Source organism: Amblyomma americanum, chromosome 8 (genome assembly GCF_052857255.1).
Source record: "Amblyomma americanum isolate KBUSLIRL-KWMA chromosome 8, ASM5285725v1, whole genome shotgun sequence".
In the NCBI taxonomy this organism is placed as follows: Eukaryota; Metazoa; Arthropoda; class Arachnida; order Ixodida; family Ixodidae; genus Amblyomma; species Amblyomma americanum.
Window position 1 is genome coordinate 36,373,213 of NC_135504.1, and position 20,107 is coordinate 36,393,319.

Consider the following 20,107-nt stretch of genomic DNA (forward strand, 5'->3'; position numbering starts at 1 on the left):
ACCCGACCGCGGCGGCTGCGTTTTTATGGAGGCAAAACGCTAAGGCGCCCGTGTGCTGTGCAATGTCAGTGCACGTTAAAGATCCCCAGGTGGTCGAAATTATTCTGGAGCCCTCCACTACGGCACCTCTTCCTTCCTTCTTTCACTCCCTCCTTTATCCCTTCCCTAACGGCGCGGTTCAGGTGTCCAACGATATATGAGACAGATACTGCGCCATTTCCTTCTTCCCCCTTCAAAAAAAAACAATTTTCATTTTATTTTTCTCTCCATATACAGCGACGCATTTAAGGTAAGCGTCGCTAATCAATCGTTGCACCAAGCCACATGCATGGAAACACTTTATTTTCGTCAGAACGCGTATGCGGACGATTCCGTGCTAGATGGCCATCAACCCATGGCTGAGGGCGACCTGGGTAGCCCCCTCCACGGCCCTGGTCTGGACGACCGGGTCTGAGCTGGCCAACACTGCCTCCCACTGCTCGAGAGAAAGATCACGCATAATATACGCCGGTGGCGGCGCTATGCTAGAGCTCCATAATATGTGGTCATAGGTTTCCAGTTCCTGACACAATTTGCATTCCGGCTGAACATCCGGGTAGGTTTTGTTTAACACGTATGTGTTATAGAAAGATCTCTGCAATCTTCGTCAGACGCTTTCCTGCGTCTTACAAATTGCTTGTCTAGGGCGGTTAAATTCTCCGCTCAAGTCTGTAATGGTTTGTGATGTCGTGAAAGGACTCCAGCCCATCTCTCGCGGACCTCCCCGAAACGTCCGGCTCAGCTGCTCGGCTGACGAAACATCGAGCATTCATGTGAGCTGTCTCGTTCCCAGGGTTCCCAGAGTGTGCCAGTACCCAGACAATTTCCACCTCCGTAGACCCTCGCCCCGTGGCCCGATTTACCAACTGTGACGCTGTGATAGATATTTCTGCCCCTCGCCAAATTTCGAATGGGTGTTTTAGAGTCGCTGAATTCCAAGTCAGCATCAATATTAGCTATAGGTAGCGCGGAGCCACAGCTGTTCCGCTGCTGCGCCGCGCCTTTCATCAAAATGCAATTTTCATTTTCCTCTTTCTTTCTTTCCTTCACTCCCTCATTTATCCCTTTCCTTACGGCGCGGATCGGGCAGGACATCTCAGGTGCTTGCCTCACAGCACCTGTGTGTGGTTACTGCCTAGATACGATCTTTTTTTCGGTGCCACGCACAATATGGACAGTGACGCCAGCAACGATGAGATCACGATCTCGGCAGAAGCACTAACCAACTATCCTTGTAAAACCGCAACATGCCACCGCTGAGCACAGAAGCACGCGGACGCGGAGCGCATAAAATACACGCAGAAAGGTGGTGAAAACTGTTTAATAATTATAATAATTGTCGTTTAATGAAAGCAGACTGAGCTTCAGCATGGCGGCGACCGGTTATCTTGTACCCTGGCGACACGTGGCACCGAGTTTTTTCTTGATCATGCTTCTTCCCTGTACTCTTAACTGGGCCCGTCCATCCATAAACGATGACTCAGGTAGGTGCGACTCCGTATACCAAGCAGACTCGTTCCGGCAGAAACATCGCCGCGTGGGTTAATGGCCGGCGCGTCGGCTGCCTTCAAGATTGCACCGGTCCAGCTCATCTCGGAGTTCCTCAAACAACATTTTGTCAAGCACTCGTTGCCACTCCTCATTGTACTCCCTGGCGGACGTACCGATGATTTTCCCCCGGAGGTGAGTGAACCTCCTCGAGGAGATGTCTGCGGCCGGCGTATTTTTTGAGGGAGCACGGGTGCGTGTGCTGGGGAGACTTGCTGTGGCATCACCGTGGCCGTTGCTGGTGGAGCAGGAGGCTGCGCCATTGGTGGGTACTGGTGGCGGCAGGGAGCATCTGCGTCGCCATTGGGCACACACCACCCTGGATGCCCTGTGTGAACGGTCCTTGCGGAGGTGCAGTCAAGGGCGGCGCCGGCTCAGTCCCCTGGGTGGATCCGCCTGGTCCTCGGTGGGCATCCACCGCAGCAGCCTCGGACTGAGGATGCTTTAAAACGCGGACGGCAGAGAACCGGCACTGCAGGAACGAAGGAAGGAAGGAAGGACGGAAGGCCTCAGACGTTGCTGGCACATACCCACTACGGGGGAGTGGCCAAGACACTGGCGGTTAATTACTTGATACATGAAAGTTTTGACGGGAAAAGGATTGGTAATAGTATGCAGTCTGATAGCTTGGAAGAGGGAAGGACAGGGGTCCTGTTAACTTGGAGATCGAAGACGGGACAATGGCTTAATGTGCATAGTAGTATACAATGCCTGTAATGTTTCAATGTCGTACTGACTGAGAGCGGGAAAAAGAAATTATATTGAGAGTCACTGCGTTTCTTGAAGAAAATTTTGCACAGCAGAGCGCACACTCCTGTCGCTTCGTCCAAGCAAAGAAGCGCCAATGGAAAGAAAAACCGCGGAGGACACAGGCAAAACCAGATGATGAAATGGAATTTGCAAAAGACGCTTCCTCAAATGAGAGAAGCGGCGGCAGAAGAGCAGGAAGTGATCTATTGTCTCAGGTTCGCCACAAAAAGGGCACAGTGGGGAAGCTGCCAGGCCAGACCTGTGAGGGAAGAAATTTAGAAGGGGAAGTAGTAGTAATAACTTTATTCATAGAAATTTATGGGTAGGCCTCGGTGTAGAGACACTCTTCACATCTTTTGATGTGGTCTGTGGCTCCTGTGGCAGGGTTGGAGCCCCTAGTCCAGGGCACTGGTTCCGCGTCAGGCTGCTCGAGGCTGGTTTGGTTGGAGGCTCGGTTTGTAAGCTCTCGAGCTCTCCTATCCGCCTCGGCATTCCCCGCGATGCCTGTGTGTCCCGGTACCCACATTATTTTTTGTTGCAATTGTTTTTCCTTCGGCGGTAATTTGGCTGTCTTTAGGATGTGGAGCGCTGTCGCTCCTTTTTTGCCATTCATGTAGTTTCTGCACGCAGTTTGCGAGTCTGTTAGAATTATTAGGGACCTTTGAGCACGGTAGCCCTCTGCCGCCGCTAGGGCAATGGCAGCCTCTTCGGCCTCCTCAATCGTACCATCCCTGATAGTTGCGCTGGCTATTTTTTGAGCTCATGACTAATTGCCGTTGCAACCACTCTATTTCTGTTATGTAGTCTAGTTATTCCGTATGTAGCCGCATCAGTGTATGTAATGTTTTCTTTGTTGGCTAGGTTCTGTTGCACATACTGTACCCTAGCCTCTCCTCGCTCTTTGTGCAGGTTCGGATCCATATTTTTGGGAATATGTGATACCCTAATTGTTTGCCGGAGTTCACCGGGTATTCGTTTTGATCTTTTTATCTCTGACAGTGCAACCTCGTAGCCGCATCTTGTGAGCAGCTCGGTCCCAGTTTTGGTCTTTTTTAGCCTCTTGAACTGAGCTACGAGTTGGGCCTCCCTTAGCTCCTCAAAGGTGTTATGCAGACCTAGAGCTATTAGCTTCACCGTCGAGGTTGATTGCGGTAGGTGCAGCGCTGTTTTGTATGCTCTCCTAAGTATCGTGTCCGCTAGCTTTATTTCTGCTTTGTTGCAGTTGTAGTACGGTATGCTGTATGTAATTCGGCTAACCACTAGGCTCTTTACAAGCTTAAGCGTGTCGCTCTCCTGCACGCCGTGTGTTTTCTAGAGACCCTGGCTATCTGCAGGCGACCTGTGTCGCCGAGTTCTGTATTAGTCTGAGCGCCTGCGCGCACCTTTGGTTGGATTGAATCCACATCCCTAATATTCTGATGGTTGTTCTTTCCGGTATGAGTTGCCCTTCTAGATAAACCATTAGCTTTAGTTCTTTTGTTTCCAGTGCGGATCGGATGAGTTTACCTCGCCAGACCCTTAGTAGTTCTGATTTTTCCGTCGAGCAAGCCAAGCCCCTGTCTCTAACATATTTTTCTACGCACGTTGCAGCAGCCTGCAGTTTCGCTTCCTTTTCGCTGAGTGAGCCCTCCGTGATCCACACAGTGATGTCGTCCGCATACATTGCATGACTTATGCCTTGTATGGTTTCTAGCTGTCTAGCGAGCTTTACCATTGCTATGTTAATGAGTATGGGTGAAATCACTGACCCTTGCGGCGCTCCCTTATTAGGTGCTTGAAAGCTTTAGGACCTTATTTCCCCGAGCCCTATTGTAGCCGTTCTATTTGTGAGGAAAGCTCTTACGTATCCGTATTCTTTTCCCGCAGCTCTGCGCCTTATCGCGACAGCGGGTATCTCTAAATGATTATTTCCCACGGCTGCGCTGAAGAGTGCGCCTGCTATCGATAAAAAAAGCTCATGCAGTGAAGGATTTGGCACTCTCTGTAGCTGCGCTTGCCCTGATAGACAAGTTTCACAATGACAGGCACCCGAACGAAAGGAAAACGTGAGTTGGTGGCATAGACGCAAAGACAAAGGAGGACAACCAATATGCCACAACCTCGGGGTCAGTAGCCAATCTATGCACACGATTTCATGTTCGTCTTACTGATGACCATCAGCAGTGGATAAGTCGGTTATCGAGAGCGAAATCACAGTTTTATTCGCGGTATTTCAGTGAAACCGAAATAGAAAAAGCGCGGGGCACGGATATTTCTGGGCATCTTTAGAACTACGTTCTCCACTGCCCGAAGAGAATACACACAGCATAATTCCCTCCAGGAAGCGAAAAGATAAATGTCAGAATCTTAAAGAGGGACATCAGCCTTTGGTACGCACACCAGATTTTTAGTTGCGGGTTTTGCTGCAAGTGCTCTTATAAGGAGCACATCCCGGCGGATGCTTAATGTGCACGCCTACACAGTCGACATCCGCACACGTGTCCGTCACGTGACTGCGCACTGTAGTAGAACAGGTTTTGGCACAAAATATCCAGGTCTCAGACATTACTGTTTTACTGTAGGCGTTCTAAAGGGACAGCCACCAAGAAGGCAACAGCTTTCGCCGAGTTCTGCACATTACGGTGCAGGGTTTAGCACTTCGAAATTTTAATGCATGAATGCGTGTAACGATTACGTTTTCACCTAATCTTGCCCGCTAATGTTTTGCCGTCGGTCCGTACAAAAGGTACCGAGAAATTCACGAAATTGGTTAAGCAAGAATTGCACACCCAAAATATTAATGAAAATAATTGAACAAGAAATAAAACTAATTAATAAGCATTGACTAATAAGTGTTAATCAGTTACAAATTTAGTACAGATTACTTGGCTGTCCATTTTAAATAATTACTTAGATGCCATCCATGATTTTTTACATCCGTCATTAGAGACAACAAAACTGGGAATGCATGCTTTCGCATTTCGGCGCGACAGAAGGCTTAATCATACTTTTTCTTTTTTTTGCTTCATAAATAACTGCGATGTCAACGAAAGGAAAGATCCAATTACGGACAATCACGGCCACCCTTTTCCTCACCTGAGGCACCCTCCACTCTTCCGCCCACAACTCGCGGAGTAGACGGGGCGGTCGGGAGGTGCGTCGGTGTCGCGGCTCACACCCACGTGACGAAGAGATTGCTGCTAGGAGCTGGCTGGGCTGCTGCTCGAGGCCCCCTCCAATGGCGTCGATATCGAGCAATGCATGAGCCTGATGGGAAACCGAAGCTGCCGCCTGCAATATGACACAGAGTAGCGGTCAGCCGCGGTAATGACAACACATGCAGGAATGTTCCCTGAACTGCCACAGCCGGGGTCCTCTGTTTACACTATACTGGAAAAATTACTACAGGCCCCACTGTTGCAGGGCGCTTCAGAAAGCGTGCTGTTACTTTGAATAAAGACACAACATGACATACGGAGCTGCGTTGTGTCCTTTATTCTGTATCCCTACTGTTGAGCTGTAACCACGGAATAGAGAAAGCCATGCTCAAAGAAGGCAAAACAGCAACAATCCCAAAACCACAGGCTGTACTTTAGATGTTATAATGACTGCGTGAATCAATACGAGTGATATCACAGACAGTGAATAAGAAGCGCGAAGCATAAGCTACACGTGGCTCGAGGTAGCTATGGCCAATGGTGTTCATGCGTGTCTGTTTAATAAAATAATTTCAACATAGCTGCATCGGACAACATTGTTCTATGATATTGTGCAGATCTACGATGTTGTTGTACAACCATTGTACATCCGCCCGCCTAACTTTCTGCCGCGCCCTGCTACGCTTGTCTTCTCTTGGAATCCACTCCGTTACCCTTAAGGACCATCGGTAGTCTCTCCTCGCGCGCTACCGCCGCCTTTACCCTACTTGCTACGGCGACAATGGCTCGCTATGCGGGGAGCATGCAACTTTATTTCCCACCGTCTCGACCTGCCGGGCCATTCCCATTCCGATTGTAGCCGGGAGCTTGTCCTGCGGTCGCCAGGCCTGGTTGATCAGCTCGTCGCCTGGGCTGTGGCGGCCACGAGGGCCGTTGAGGCCCCGGACTAAGGGCTCCACTCCCAGACCAAAGTCCCCCACAACCTGACCAGTAAATACATTTTCCACCGCCACTACCAGGCCGCCTTCGCAAGCAGGTGCCGAGAAATGAGAAACGATAAACACGATGTAGAGCGAGTACCGCCTCCAGCATGGAGTGCAGACGGACCTTCGCGACGGCTTTGAACAGTCGGAAGCAGAGGAGGCCTCACCGTTGTTTGACGTTGATCAATTAGTCGGCCTCACGGTCAAAGCATCGATAGACAAACGCAGCGAAACGAGTGCATGAATGTTTGTTTACAAACAAATCTAGGCTAGCATGTGGCAGACCGCAATCATCATTTTCTTTCAAATGATGAGTGATAAATCGGTATAAATGCATCACCAAGCTGAAATATCCTGTGCCTGCTAAAAACTTTTAAGTTCAATTTTTTTCTCTCGTGGTTACGCTTCGGCTTCAAATGCCGAGCAATGGCCGTGGCGACAAAGACGAGTTGAGGCAACGCTGTCAAGTTACCCCACGCAGCTACTGCGTTTAAATCACTACTTTGTCAACTTAACTCTCTCCAATTCAGAGCAGTCTGCTCAGAAATAACAGAAGGACAAGAACTGAACAAACAGCGCCTACATCGCTGAATCTGCATACCTCTCGGGAAGTCAACTTCGTTTGAACTCGTCGCCTCTGACGTCATATATTTGGCCACCGTATGGCTATCGAAACCGAGACAAAGGATATCAGAGAAAACATAGCATGCCAAATTATTTACCGGACTTAGTCGAACTCGACGCTAACGATAAGGGTCTGCTGTTGCCTTGGGCATCCTTCGAAGGAAAGCTCTCACAACCAAAATTCTCTCTGACCCTTTAAAAAGAAAGACGAAGACGTAAACCGCCAACCATTTTTCACCCGTTAGGTACAGTGGAATACGCAGACTGCTGGTCTAGCTGCCGGCTGCCAGTCGCCCCAATACGCGGCGCAAGCATTCCACGCGACTGTGTCGCTGCAGACGACGGCTCCGCCGGGAGTTGCTGGTGTCTTGCGAGCACCGGCTGCAAGAATCAGACGAACACGTTCGCTGTCGTTCGCTGAGAAAAGTGCGCTAAAAACAGCGGCCCGTGGCACAGTCACAGACCGCAAAAATGGATAGTCCCAGTGAAACGGACAGGCCAAGCGAAAATAAATGTGGAAAAGACGCACCGACGGGCACGACAGCTAGGGCTATTTCTTCTTATTTCTTCTTTGGAGACATCCGTGTTTGCCACCGTGCACCATATTTTCTTGACAATACGTGTGCGTCAGTACTGTCGAGCTCCTGAAATGTGGGTTATGCATCATGCATCTTCGGAGCCACCTCCACCTGGTTAATACAGGCCTAAGCTAGTATAAATAACAAACCGCACTGCTGCATCGATCAGCCTACACTGATACATACATAGATGTGCACACGGTAGAGTTCGCAGATGGCCGCGTAGATAGGAGGCATGAAAGGTAGATCAGCGCGAATAATACAGAGCAGTAAACATAGGAATGAAAACGCTTTCGTTTCTGTCTTCTCCTACCATGTCTTATTCGCGCACTTCTACCTTTTAAAGAAATCAACCAACTAGCCCACAAGAACATTCTACTTAGGAGATATGTTCTCCAAGTTGTCCAATCTAGCTTGGGAAAAGAAAGACGAAGAAAAGCGGCTAACAACAACAACAACAACTCGAATATCCCGAAGCGATGCGGACGTGCTGACTTGTTCTTGCTGGCCGCTGCAGTTTTCTGCATCTTCTGGTGGTTCCGGCTTGTTCATCCTTGGTGAGCCCGTACTACGTTGGGGGGGGTTAAGCCAAGGCGTAGTTTAAGACGCAGTTCATGTGAACCGGAGAGCGCGTTTTGCTGAGAGATGTCGTTGACCTCCCCAGGTGGAGGGTCGGCAGCTTGGTTTGCCAGCTTGCCAGCCCAAAGCCTGCCACTTGAGTCCTTCCACAAAAATGGCATTGATGCGGTTCCCGTGGCTATCGTCCCAATCGGTGAGGGTGCGATCAAAATGAAATCCCCCTAACTAATTCAACAGGAGCTAAGATCACTGACTGCCCAATACATGCAGATCTCTAAAGTGCGTCCATTTGGCCGTCGAGGAATTGTGTGCAAGTCCTCGGACATCGCTTGTGTTGCAGACTTGCTTAAGTGCACAATTTTCAGCTCGCTGCCGGTGAAAGCATTCATTCCCGAACAGCTTTCATGTGTCAAGGGTATCGTAAGAGGTGTCGACCCAGCATCGTCCCAGCAAGAAATTCTACAGGAATTTCAGGATGCAGGCGTTGGGGTCCTTTCAGTCTACCGCTGCAGTAGAGAGGTAAACGGCTCACGCGTTGCTACTGAGTCTGTAATAACTTTTGCTGGCTCTTCCTGCTCTGCTGAACTAAAAATCTGGCCGATTGTATACCGTGTGGACCCTTTAGAACCCCGCCCTCTTCAATGCACCAACTGTTGGCGGTTCGGGCATAGCGGCAAAGCATGCAAGTCGGAGACCCGCTGCCGTTTATGTGGACAAGGTCATTCTGTTGATAACTGCACCTCAGAGCAGCCTCATTGTTGCCTCTGCAGCAACAGACACTCAGCTGATGATGCCAACTGCGCAAACGTAGTGAAGAGCGTAGCTTGTTGAACATTATCAAAGAGAAGCGGTGCTCAAGAGCCGATGCTTACGCTGTTCTTAACAGGAAAAAAGATTCATATGCTAGTCGTGTGCGCTCTTCTGTTGGGGACATTGAGTCCAACTTGACTGCCTCAATTGTGACCACAGTCGAAAAAGCTCTTAATCATGTGGTTGAGCGCATGCTAAACACTTTCTCTGAGGCGTTGGCTCAGTTTGTTGCTGTTCAGTCTGCGTCACCATCAACACCCGTCCTGGCAGCAACGTCTGCATCTGTGTCAGGTTCTGCAGCTAGTGCTAGCCGCTCTACATCACCTCCTGATTCTCCCCAGGTCCCAGCTAACATCCCTATTCCTAGCAATGCATGTCGCACTGACATCTGCACAACAGACGCTGAAATGTGCCCTACGCAGAAGCGCCGTGCTTCCTCGTCACCATCTAAGTCTAGTTCTCCACAGGTGAAACCTAAAAAAGGACCTCCCAAACTTCTTCCTCATGTTGATATCCTTAAAGAGGTGGTTTCTGCCTCTTCAATTCGTCAGTAACCATGGCAGGTATCAAAGTGTTGCAACGGAATTCCCGCTCCGTATTGTCTTCTCTTCCAGATCTAGAAATACTTATTCACAAACAAAAACCTGATATTGTACTTTTGCAAGAAACGTGGTTATCACCTTATAAATAATTTTCAATGGGAAACTTTCGAGTTTACAGGTAAGATCGAAATGTTGGCAGGGGAGGTGGATTGGTAACCATGCTTTCTAAACATTTAGGTGATCAGGCATCTATCTATAAGAAAGTTCTTGTCCCTGACAGTGAGCTTATAGCGATAAAAATTTCATTTCCGCATTGTGCTGATATTACGATTGCTAATGTCTATTTTTTCTTTAGGTGAACACAGGACAGACTGTTTAGACAGCTTGGTGACTGGCACAAACGGTGCAGTCATCGCAGGAGATTTTAATTCTCACCATAGTGACTGGGGAAGTCGTACTGATTCCTGCGGCCAGCTTCTCTGGTCGTGGCTGTCTGCAAATGCTGTACGCTGCTGCAATTTTAGAGAAATAACCTTTATGCGAGGGGTTGCTCGCTCAGCCATTGACTTAACATTATCAGCAGGTAGGCTAGATGTGACTGATTGGTCGACACAGGATTCGGGTACGTCTAGTGATCACTTTCCTATAACTTTCACTATCCGGTTATCTACTCTTAAAACTAGTTGTGTAATCTATAAATTTGTCAACCTCAAAATTTATAAAAATCTGATGTCCGCCTCACTTGCCTCTATAGTTAATACAAGCCGGGATGACAGAGCTCAGCAAACGGTTTCGTTTTTGCAAAATGCAATAGACCACTCAATATTCGCTGTGCCCGCAGCAGCCTCTAATAAACAGCCGTCTCCTTGGTGGACAGAAGAATGTGAGAAGGCCTATCGTCGCAGAAAAGCGGCCTGGAAGAGGCTGTCCTGCAACCAGAGTCCGGCTAATTGGTTTAATTACAAATTCTTCTCTGCATCTTTAAAAAAAAACTAGCAAAATCCAAGGAGGAGTACAACCAAAATTTAAACACATATCTTTCAAATCCTCGTCATCGGAAAACCCTGTATAGATTCATGGAACGTAACAAGAGTTCTGCCGTCCCTCTTCTCACTAGTTCAACAGTGTTATCACCACAAAAGACTCAGGAGAGCTTGGAGTGTATTGCTCAGGGATTGGCGTTACGCTTCCAGACGCAGAGAAACGTCCCTTTGTGCACAATTTCACCCTCTTGGGATTATACCGAGGTTGACGCATCAGAGCTCCTCTCAGTCCTGGCAATGTTGCATCCTGCAGCTCTTGGGCCAGATGGCGTCACTGTTGGTATGATTAAAATTTTAGCCCAGGAGTTTACAAGCGCCCTCTTAGGTATGGCCAATTCTTCTCTGGAAAATGGATGGATTCCAAGCATTTTGAAGGCGGCGAAAATTATTTTATTAATGAAAGATGTGGGAAAAGGATACGTCTTAGATAATATTCGGCCAATTGCGCTGACTTCAAATTTAGTCAAATTAATAGAAAGAATAATGCACAGTCGCCTCACAAAACATGTTCATGACATCAAGGGTCTCAGCTCAGCTCAGATTGGCTTTCGTCGTGGATGCTCCATATGGTCCGCGCATGTGGATCTAGAGAGCAGAATCCGGCTCTCGCTACGCAGAGAAGTTTCAGCTTTGGTCACTCTTGATGTAGCAAAGGCCTATGACAGTGTAGAGCATACTATTATACTTAACAAACTTGCTCAGTTACATCCTCCAACATACATTTATGCGTGGATATCTGAATTTCTGAAGGACAGATTCTTTTACTGCGCCGAGGGAAACCTATGTTCAAATACATATTATCAATCAAGAGGTGTGCCGCAAGGATCGGTGCTATGCCCTTTGCTTTTTAATATTTTGGTCAGTGGCAACCCCATTCGTCCTGATATAACAGTGTTTGTGTATGCAGATGATATAGCTTTTTTCGCCTCGGCCAGGGATATCCACTCCCTTTACCACATTCTGCAGGGATATTTGGATGCTCTTGGAGTATGGTTGCAGGGTATTAATTTATCCCTGAATGTAGACAAATGCGGAGTTTTTTATTTCCTCCAGACAGGCCTTTGCACATTTCATTAGTCCATCGCTCTCTCCAGATTCCACAAGTGGAATCCGTAAAATATCTGGGTGTTACTTATCACCCAGCATTAGATTGGAGCCTTCATATAAAGAACAATGCGTTTCAAGGAGAACGCGCTCTAGGCCGGCTGACAAGAATCGCTAATAAAAAGTTTGGGATGCGCCACGACACGTTATTGTTACTATACAAAGCCTACGTAAGACCTATACTTGAATTTGGTTGCATTCTGTTCTCTGGTAGCGCAAGCTACAAGATTCAACCCTTAATCTTACTGGAAAGGCGCGCTCTCCGCCTCTGCCTTGGTCTCCCAAAATCAGTTTCAAACGCCCTGCTTTATCTGGAAGCCCGTATCCCAGATCTAACTTCCCGTTTTCAAATACTCACGGTGCGAACTTTCCTCAGGTCGATGGACCCAGTGACTGATGTCAGTACTCCTATTTTTGTGCCTCAGCCGGCCTTATTCTTTTCTCATCATTGGCCACGGTATCAAATGCAACATTACGTTAACGCAGAACCTTTTACCACCGATTGGTGTTGATCTGTTCTTTGCAGTGGGTTGATGACACGCCGGCAGCAGTGGAATTCCATTTCGACCACATCTTCCCATCTCATGCGAAACACATGTCCGCAAACATTTTAAACTGTATTCTCTCGGATCACATAGAGGAATACCCCCATCATACGGTGCTTGCTACCGATTCCTCCGTCAACTGCCAAAAAGCTGCAGTTGGCATCTTTTCGCAGGATTTGGTATGGAGCTATTCTGTCCGCATCCCAGATTATCCCCTTCAGCGGCGGTGTGTACAATTGTACACATCAAATTTGCCGCCACTTTGCGCATCAGCCAGGTTACGAGATCCCTTACTAAATACCACTATCAGCACTTATCATATAATTGGAACGTCCGTTCGTGTAAATCCAGGCTGTGTGAGTTAACACATGACGCGGTTGCGGTGCAGGATTCCAAGTTTGAATTTATATCTATGCAGGTGTGGGTTGACACCGACGAACTTATGTGACGCATGTGGGAATGTTGAATCTTTAGACCATTTTATCCTCTACTTCCCAAAGTTCGCACTTCAGAGAAAGATTTACCTGGAGGTCCCTTTCTCCAGGTTAGGGATCCCTTTATCTTTGCCAGTATTATTATCGTTTGGTGCGAACGCCAAGGGATTTGCATTGGGTTCTAATTGTGGGTTTCTCCACGATTACATATATGCAACTGGTAGGTTGATGTGCTAATTCTTTTAAAGTTCTACGAGCTCTTCTCTTTTCACCAAAATGCTGTCTGTTATTTGACTGTCAATATTGTTCTGTTGTTTTTTTCATTGATTTTTCAAAATTCACGATTGGTGCTACAATTTTGTCGTCATCTTCCATGGAAACTTCTTTGTTTATTCAACTACACCTTGGCCAATCCCCCCGCGTGGGTATGTGCCATATACCTGGGGCGAAGAAGGAGAAGAGTGGCCGTAGTGGAGGGCTCCGGGATAATTTTGACCCCCTGGGGATCTTTAACGTGCACTGTCCTAGCACGGCACACGGGCGCTTTAGCGTTTTGCCCCCATAAAAACGCAGCCGCCGCGGTCGGGTTCGAACCCGGGGACTCCGGATCTCTAGTTGAGCGCGCAAACCACTGAGCCACCGCGCCGGGCTGAACATATGTGAAATACCAGGAACAGAGTAAAATTAACTTTTTGGACTCCTTTATTCTTTACTCTCGTCATCGCCAGTGTCACTGACTGGCTAACCGAATCTTTTATTAAGCCTACTTCGGTCCCCGAGTTTACACACCAGACCGAACTAGGGAAAAGGAAAGGGGACATAGCAACGCAAGGTGGAGTGTTCGGGGGTGGGGGCGGGAGGCGACAATTCAAGCTGTCATGGTTGGGTGGTGGTGGCGATGGAAAATAAATTTATTGGTCAGATTGTGGTCATTATTGTGGAATTTATTGGTCAGAGGACTTCTGTCTGGGAGTGGAAAAAGGAAAATATCCATTGCCGAAAAAAGGAGGTTCAAGGGCTTCTGGGTGGGCCGCCTAATCTTGCAGTCCACTGGCTTGCGCGGCAGCGATGGGCCGCGCGTGGCAGTCCGCGCTGCTGATCAGCGTCTCCGGTGAGCAGCATGGCCTCCCATTGCCCCGGGTCTGGGTTTGGTATAGGGTCAATAGCGGGATCTAGTTGGCATGCCATGCATAGCCAATGCATGGCGGGCAATTCGCGCGATAGCGGAGAGGCTGGGCCTCTTAGTAGAAACGCGCAGCTCTGGCTGCAATTTATCGCTCTTGGCGAACCAGCAGAACCTAGTGGCAGGGCAAGGAGACTGAAAGTCAGTGGTCCCATGTGGGGCAGCAGTTGCGGATGGCCGGTTGGGCAGTGCCCGCACATTCACACACTAGAGTGGCATCGGGGGTCTGTGCAAAATCTTCGAGTTGGAGGGCTGTCACTGGTGTAATGGGAACGTGATTTTTCAAACCAGGGGAAGGTGCCAGTGTGTAGCTTACAGTATAAGACTACTTCCTTTCTAGACAGTGTGATGTTAAGTGGGGGGGGGGGATATAAATGCAGCGTTCCTCCCGGAGGCCACTATGACAAATTCGAGCTCAAAAGAATTAAGCGACGATCAATGTAATTGATGAGACGGAACGCGATAGCATGAACTTTGTGTCCTGACTTAAGCGTTTCTTGTTTGATGCGAGCCTACTCAGGTGGTTAAAATCTCCCGCTGTTTCATTCCACCCAAGCACGTCAGATGACGCTCCAATGCGCTTTTTATGTTTTGCAAGGGAAGGGGCGCATCAAAGTCATTTATGGTTTATGGGGGTTTAACGTCCCAAAGCGACTCAGGCTATGAGAGACGCCGTAGTGAAGGGCTCCGGGAATTTCGACCACCTGGGGTTCTTTAACGTGCACTGACATTGCACAATACACGGGCCTCTAGTGTTTCGCCTCCATCTAAATTCCACCGGCCCGGCCGGGATCGAACCCGCGTCTTTCGGGCCAGCAGCCGAGCGCCATTACCACTCAGCCACCGAGGCGGCTTCTCAAGGTTATTTAAGATAACGTCCGTACTGACGAAGGTCACAGCGCTTAAGAAATGCGATTGACTCTATTTGGCAGGCTCTTAGAATCCTTAAATAGATGCCACTCTTTAGACACATATCCCCACGGGTCCAAGAATCCAGGAGCTTATGTTCATGAAATATTAAGAGTAAAGCACAGTTTCACCAATTTACCGCAAAAAAATATCAAGAACCACCACCTCGCCGGGCAGTGCAAGGCGAAAGGCAGATTAAGATTCATTATGGTTTAAGTACTTGTTGTTACACATAGTTACTTCTCTATCTCATTGGACTAAGTCAAAACTAGAAAATATTTGTGGCTATTCCTGGCGCCTGACTTGTTTGAAGTTTTCAGAGCTGCTGATGTAGGATTTTACTTTCCACATTTTATGCAGGACATAACACATACTCAATACGAAAAGCGCGGACAAAAGCCTGTTGAGGAAAGGGTGCAGTCCCATTTCACTGTGTAATGTAGACTATATTGTTTTTGAGAATACTTTCTTCCCGCTTGCACATTATGGCGGCGTACTTTCGTATTGCGCATGCATCAAACACGCTGCGGCATCCCTCAAATGACTGCGCACCAAGGCCAACATCTCATCGAGGCGATGGTGAGCGACCAAGCATGAATGTGTGGACACGGTGTGGCGCCATCCCGTGGCAAAGGAAAGCATTATCCTGAACAGATGACCGCCCCGTTTGAACTTCTAACGCATTTATAGCCTTACTCAATCGGATCTTTTATCTGAAGCGCACAACTTGGCTCGAGAGGACACCAAAAAGATATTCGGAATATTACGGTGCGTGTCGCCAAGGTGCTCGATGGGGTCGACCTGTAAAATTTGGCCCAATGTCTTGTACTACTACTAAGACAAAATAGGTGCACAGATTCGCCTTGGCACAGGTGCACCAAAAGGAGGCGAAGAGATTGGGTACTGTGTGCTGAGGAGCTCTTGAGGCAGCCGTTGTTACCGTGGCTCCGTCGCGTCGTTAGTGCGAGAAAAACCTTCCACTTCTCGTAGAGGCCACCAGGAGCGCTGCGAGTGAGTGTGGCGTCAAATTTGATATAAAAAAATTATCTGCCGTTTTACTGATCAACCTGGTTAGACAGCAAAAGCTGCGCTGTATAGGGAAAATAGACGCGGCTTGGCATCTGCAACGTTGCGTGCGTTCCGCACACTGTAAAGGCAGCGCGCCCACCCTGCCCCCCTGGCAGGCAGGCGGCAGGGTGCCGCGTGGCTCTAGTGGCGGGTGTGAGCCAGAACGTTGTCAGCGCTAATGCATGCAGTTCACGTCTCTCACACCATCGCTAGGCGTCTACTAACCCAAAGAGACAGTTATGAGCTCTTGCTTTCCTCAAAATCATGGGAGTCGAACGTTGTCAAAGCCAACGCCAATACCACCGACGGCCTTTAGCTTAAGTGCCGCGTCTCCGCAACAACGTTGTTAATGCCAACGCATGTAGCGCACATATCTCCCCCTACCGCCACGTAGCATAAAGCTCGACTGATGTGTCCACTGTCCCAGGGGGCCAGCTATGCGCCTTGCTTTCGAAGTTCCCGCTCTTTATCGGTTTCGGCGTAGCCGCAGCTCGGCGACGTCACGTGATTCTCCTCGGTTCAAGGCCGTATAAAAAACACGTCGAACAAGCTACGGAAGGTGGTGTAAAGGTCTCGCTTTAAAAGCGGGCCCTTGCTCCTAGAAAAAAAAATGTGAAGGTGCCGGTGAACTCCAGTAGTGCAGGGATTCTTAATCTGCGTCTTCTATCTGGGTGCTCGAACACGCGGGAACGCTGTCGCCTTTAACTCAAGTTTAACTCTAAGTTTAAAGTCCACAAGAGACCGATAAAGGGTGAATGTAAAGAACGTAAAGCTTCAATGCAAGTGGCGCATCTCCAGCTGTAACTACACAAACCAGGCCCGGAGGTTTATTTTATATTATATATTTTATTTTCACCATCCTGTTTCCCTTTCTTGCCACGCAAAAGGTCCGTACATGTGCTGGCGTATGCTTGGCCGAAGCCCCTTGGGCTGTAGCTAAGGCATTGTTGTAGCTGCCACGCTACAACATCGCTTGGACTTCTTTCCGAGCCAACAGCAAGTCCAGACATCAAGGGGTGGGCTATTGCTGGAAAAACAAGTCGGGGAGGGTTCTAGGTCTGGCTTCTAAGTTGAACACCGAGACTAGAGGAAAAAAGAGCATGATCCTCGGTTAGTCAAGATCTAATAATAGAATTTCACATGTGAAAGCGTGGTACACAATGCACTGAAATACGATAGTTACATATACGCAACAATTCCGAACAAGAGAGTTTTTGAGCGGGAAAGAGAAATGGTATCTGCATATCAGACTTGTATTTTTTTCTAGTAAGGTTTTCGCTGTAAGCTCCCAGACGCGAGCCATGGAAAAACAGAAACAAAAGAAGAATTGATCATTACCTTCAATATTTAAAATTTTGGTCTTAAAATGTTGGATGTGAAACGGTGCTACGTAGTGTGCCTTACTCTGTGGAAATTTCCAATAGCTCTGTTTTACACGTGGTAGGTCATTTTACGTTCGACGGAGACTCATTTCATTCCTGCACGTAAAACAACCTAGTAAGGTGTAAAGTAAACAATTAAGCAATAGTGATCGCCAGCTCGAGAGGCGCAAAAAGAAAAGTTAAAATCCTTCGCATGCCTTGACTTTGTTCTTAACCTCCCAGAAACTGAGTGCCAAAACCAGCCGCTCTCGTTACCGTTATCAGTATCGTTATTGCTCTCGTTACCGCAGCGTATTAACTAGCGATTACTCCACTCCGGTGATCCGTCCCTTGTACAAATATTTTTATTCCATGCCACACGACATGTGGTAAGGCATTTCAGTAAGCCCTCGGACGGCTTCCCCACAACAGATTAAATTGGTAATAAAATTTCACACAACACTGATTTTGCCGAAACGTTGCCAAGCTAACACACTAAGTCGCTCATGTTACGCGAGACGCAAGCAATTAATAATTAACCTAATTCATATGAACAGATGCGGAGTCAACTGAGGTCACTGAACTTCTATATTCACGCCCCTCTGTGGGCCACGAGGTTCTTCGTATTGGAAGCCTTTGGAATATATCCGCCCATCTGTGGTTCTACAATGAGAGCCGAAATTAAAATATACAACCCGTCCAGCATTTCTCCTCCATCAGAATTGTGTAGCCATGGCTGAAGAACAGAACACCATCAAAGCAAACAGTGAGCTGCACAGCGTATGTGGCTAAACTGCAGTGCCGTGCCGTGAACTCGTAAACAAGCCTGCATGGCTTTAGCAGAGACATCCTCGTCTTGTAGGGGCAATTCGTTTCTACTGTGACAACATCGGCCCCGATCGCGAAAGCACGGAAAAGACAAACGTACCGCAATTGCTTGACCTTGGAGGTCTACGCCAAAGGCCAAAGAGAGAGACAGGTGCCTTTGATTGTCCAACCCTTGGACAGATGGCCACACTGGGCGCAAATACCGATGAATACGCCCGACTCTGGAGCCTTGCGCTCGAGACTCTGGGAGAAGGGGAGAGTAAGGAGAACACTCATTACCTTCCAATGGCAGTCTATTAAAGAAATTGAATAACTAAATTTTTAAGAAACCGAACAAAATGATTAGCAAGATTATTGATTGATTGATTGATTGATTTATTTATTGATTGATTGATATATTGATTTATTGATTCGAAATCATTCGGAGAATGAAAAACAATGCGGGACGACTCAGTAATGAATGTCTGTAAAACTATGTCAAGATTCTAGGACTCCTTTTTTAATATCTATCGTTATTCTCTGCGGGAAATAATACCTGGTACCGCCATGAAGATAAGTACGCGAAAGGTGTCTGTCGTCCGACAGAACACACAGCAATCACCATTGTCATTCAAAGTAATCCAGGGTACAAACCTGTGTCGCACAACACAATGCACGAAAAAAAAAGCTTTTCTCGCAACACAATTGTGTGGCGCGACAGAAAATTCTGTCGTGTGTTTTGAATCGGGCCACTCGCCAGTCAGCCGATATTTGTTCCAGATTCTTCATGTTTCTTTCTTCCTTGAACCTGCGTCCTGTGTACGCATTGTTCACTGGCTGTTTGGCCATGGTAAGAATTAAAATTTTGTCATCGCGACAATTATGTAACCAAACGAAAGCACAGGAATTGAGCTGGCTAAATTAACTGATGGTATTCAGGTGTAGCTCCTGGGTTGTGTGCTAGATCTTCTACTCATCCCTTAATTTCAGTACCAGATTATCTTGCTCAACAATGGGTGGATTACAGCAAATAGGAAGCATTGATTCATTCACACAAGCTAGATAAATATTTCACTCAATTCTTTAATACCAAACCGTGTTTTCTCTTCCGCGTTAAAGGCTGCTTCATGTTTCCACGGCTGCATTTTCTTGAAAACCAATATGTGCGACACTGGAAATACTGCAGGGGAGCCCACGGACCTTGTGGAATGAATGAAGTCATAATGATTTACCAACCTGTGACGTATCCGGCTGAGTGTTGCTCTGGTGCCGCCACCAGGGGATGGGGTCGCGTGCTCGGCTGGTGGCGTAGATGCTCTCCTGTCAGACTTGACAGCGCTGCGAGAATGACAACGAGCTTATTTTCTACGTTCGAATAGATGGGGATGTTTGGGCTTACAAGCAGTAAAATCTGCCCATTCAGCTGAGAAGAAAAAATTACAGTCTATTTGCGTAGTTTGAAAAAAAAAACGCGAATTCGGTCCACTAGCAGTTTAGTTTTCCCTTCGGTTCCGGTGTCCAGATCCGGTGTTCACGGGTGGAAGTTTTTCGGATAACGATAATGGGTTAATGTTCGCATAGGCATAATTGCATTCTCTACTTGGCATTCATAGGTATCTGCTGGAAGTACTCCTACCTTCGCACTGCCATCAGCGAACAAGTGGCTGAGGAACTTCCAGCGGTCCCTCCACCCGCACCCGCACAGCCGCCCGCACCTGTCGCTGCACCCCTGACCTACGCTGCCGCCGTCGCACGGCCGCGGCCACTTATCTACCGCCCAACCTAAGCTCCACCTCAAGCGTCTGTGCCTCAAGTTCCTCACGCTCTGACGTCTTTTTTTGCGACCGCTTCGACAATTCGGCAATCCCTGGAGTACTAGTGACAATCGGCCTATTTGCTACTCTTGCGGACTGCCTGGTCATGTGGCCCGGCTTTGCCGTCGTCGTGCGCCAATCTCCCCAGATGCCGGTTACTGGCCTCCTCCCAGTGAATACTCACCGCCAGCCGAGCCGCCAAAGAGTCGCCCGCTTTCACCTGATCGCAATGCCTTCTCCACCCGGCGT

The 20,107-nt window shown here is 48.1% G+C and overlaps 1 protein-coding gene and 1 long non-coding RNA gene across 4 annotated transcripts in view; one reads left to right on the top strand and one right to left on the bottom strand.

The window, feature by feature from the left end:
- The window catches only part of LOC144101349 (uncharacterized), a 145,358-nt gene that overhangs the window by 45,835 nt on the left and 79,416 nt on the right, over nt 1-20,107 (top strand). The window lies entirely within an intron of this gene.
- On the bottom strand, nt 16,770-19,434 carry LOC144100210 (uncharacterized). Its single transcript, XR_013307559.1, has 3 exons — nt 19,281-19,434; nt 18,166-18,308; nt 16,770-16,959 (listed from the first exon to the last, which is right to left on the bottom strand). It is a non-coding gene; the product is annotated as an uncharacterized LOC144100210 (long non-coding RNA).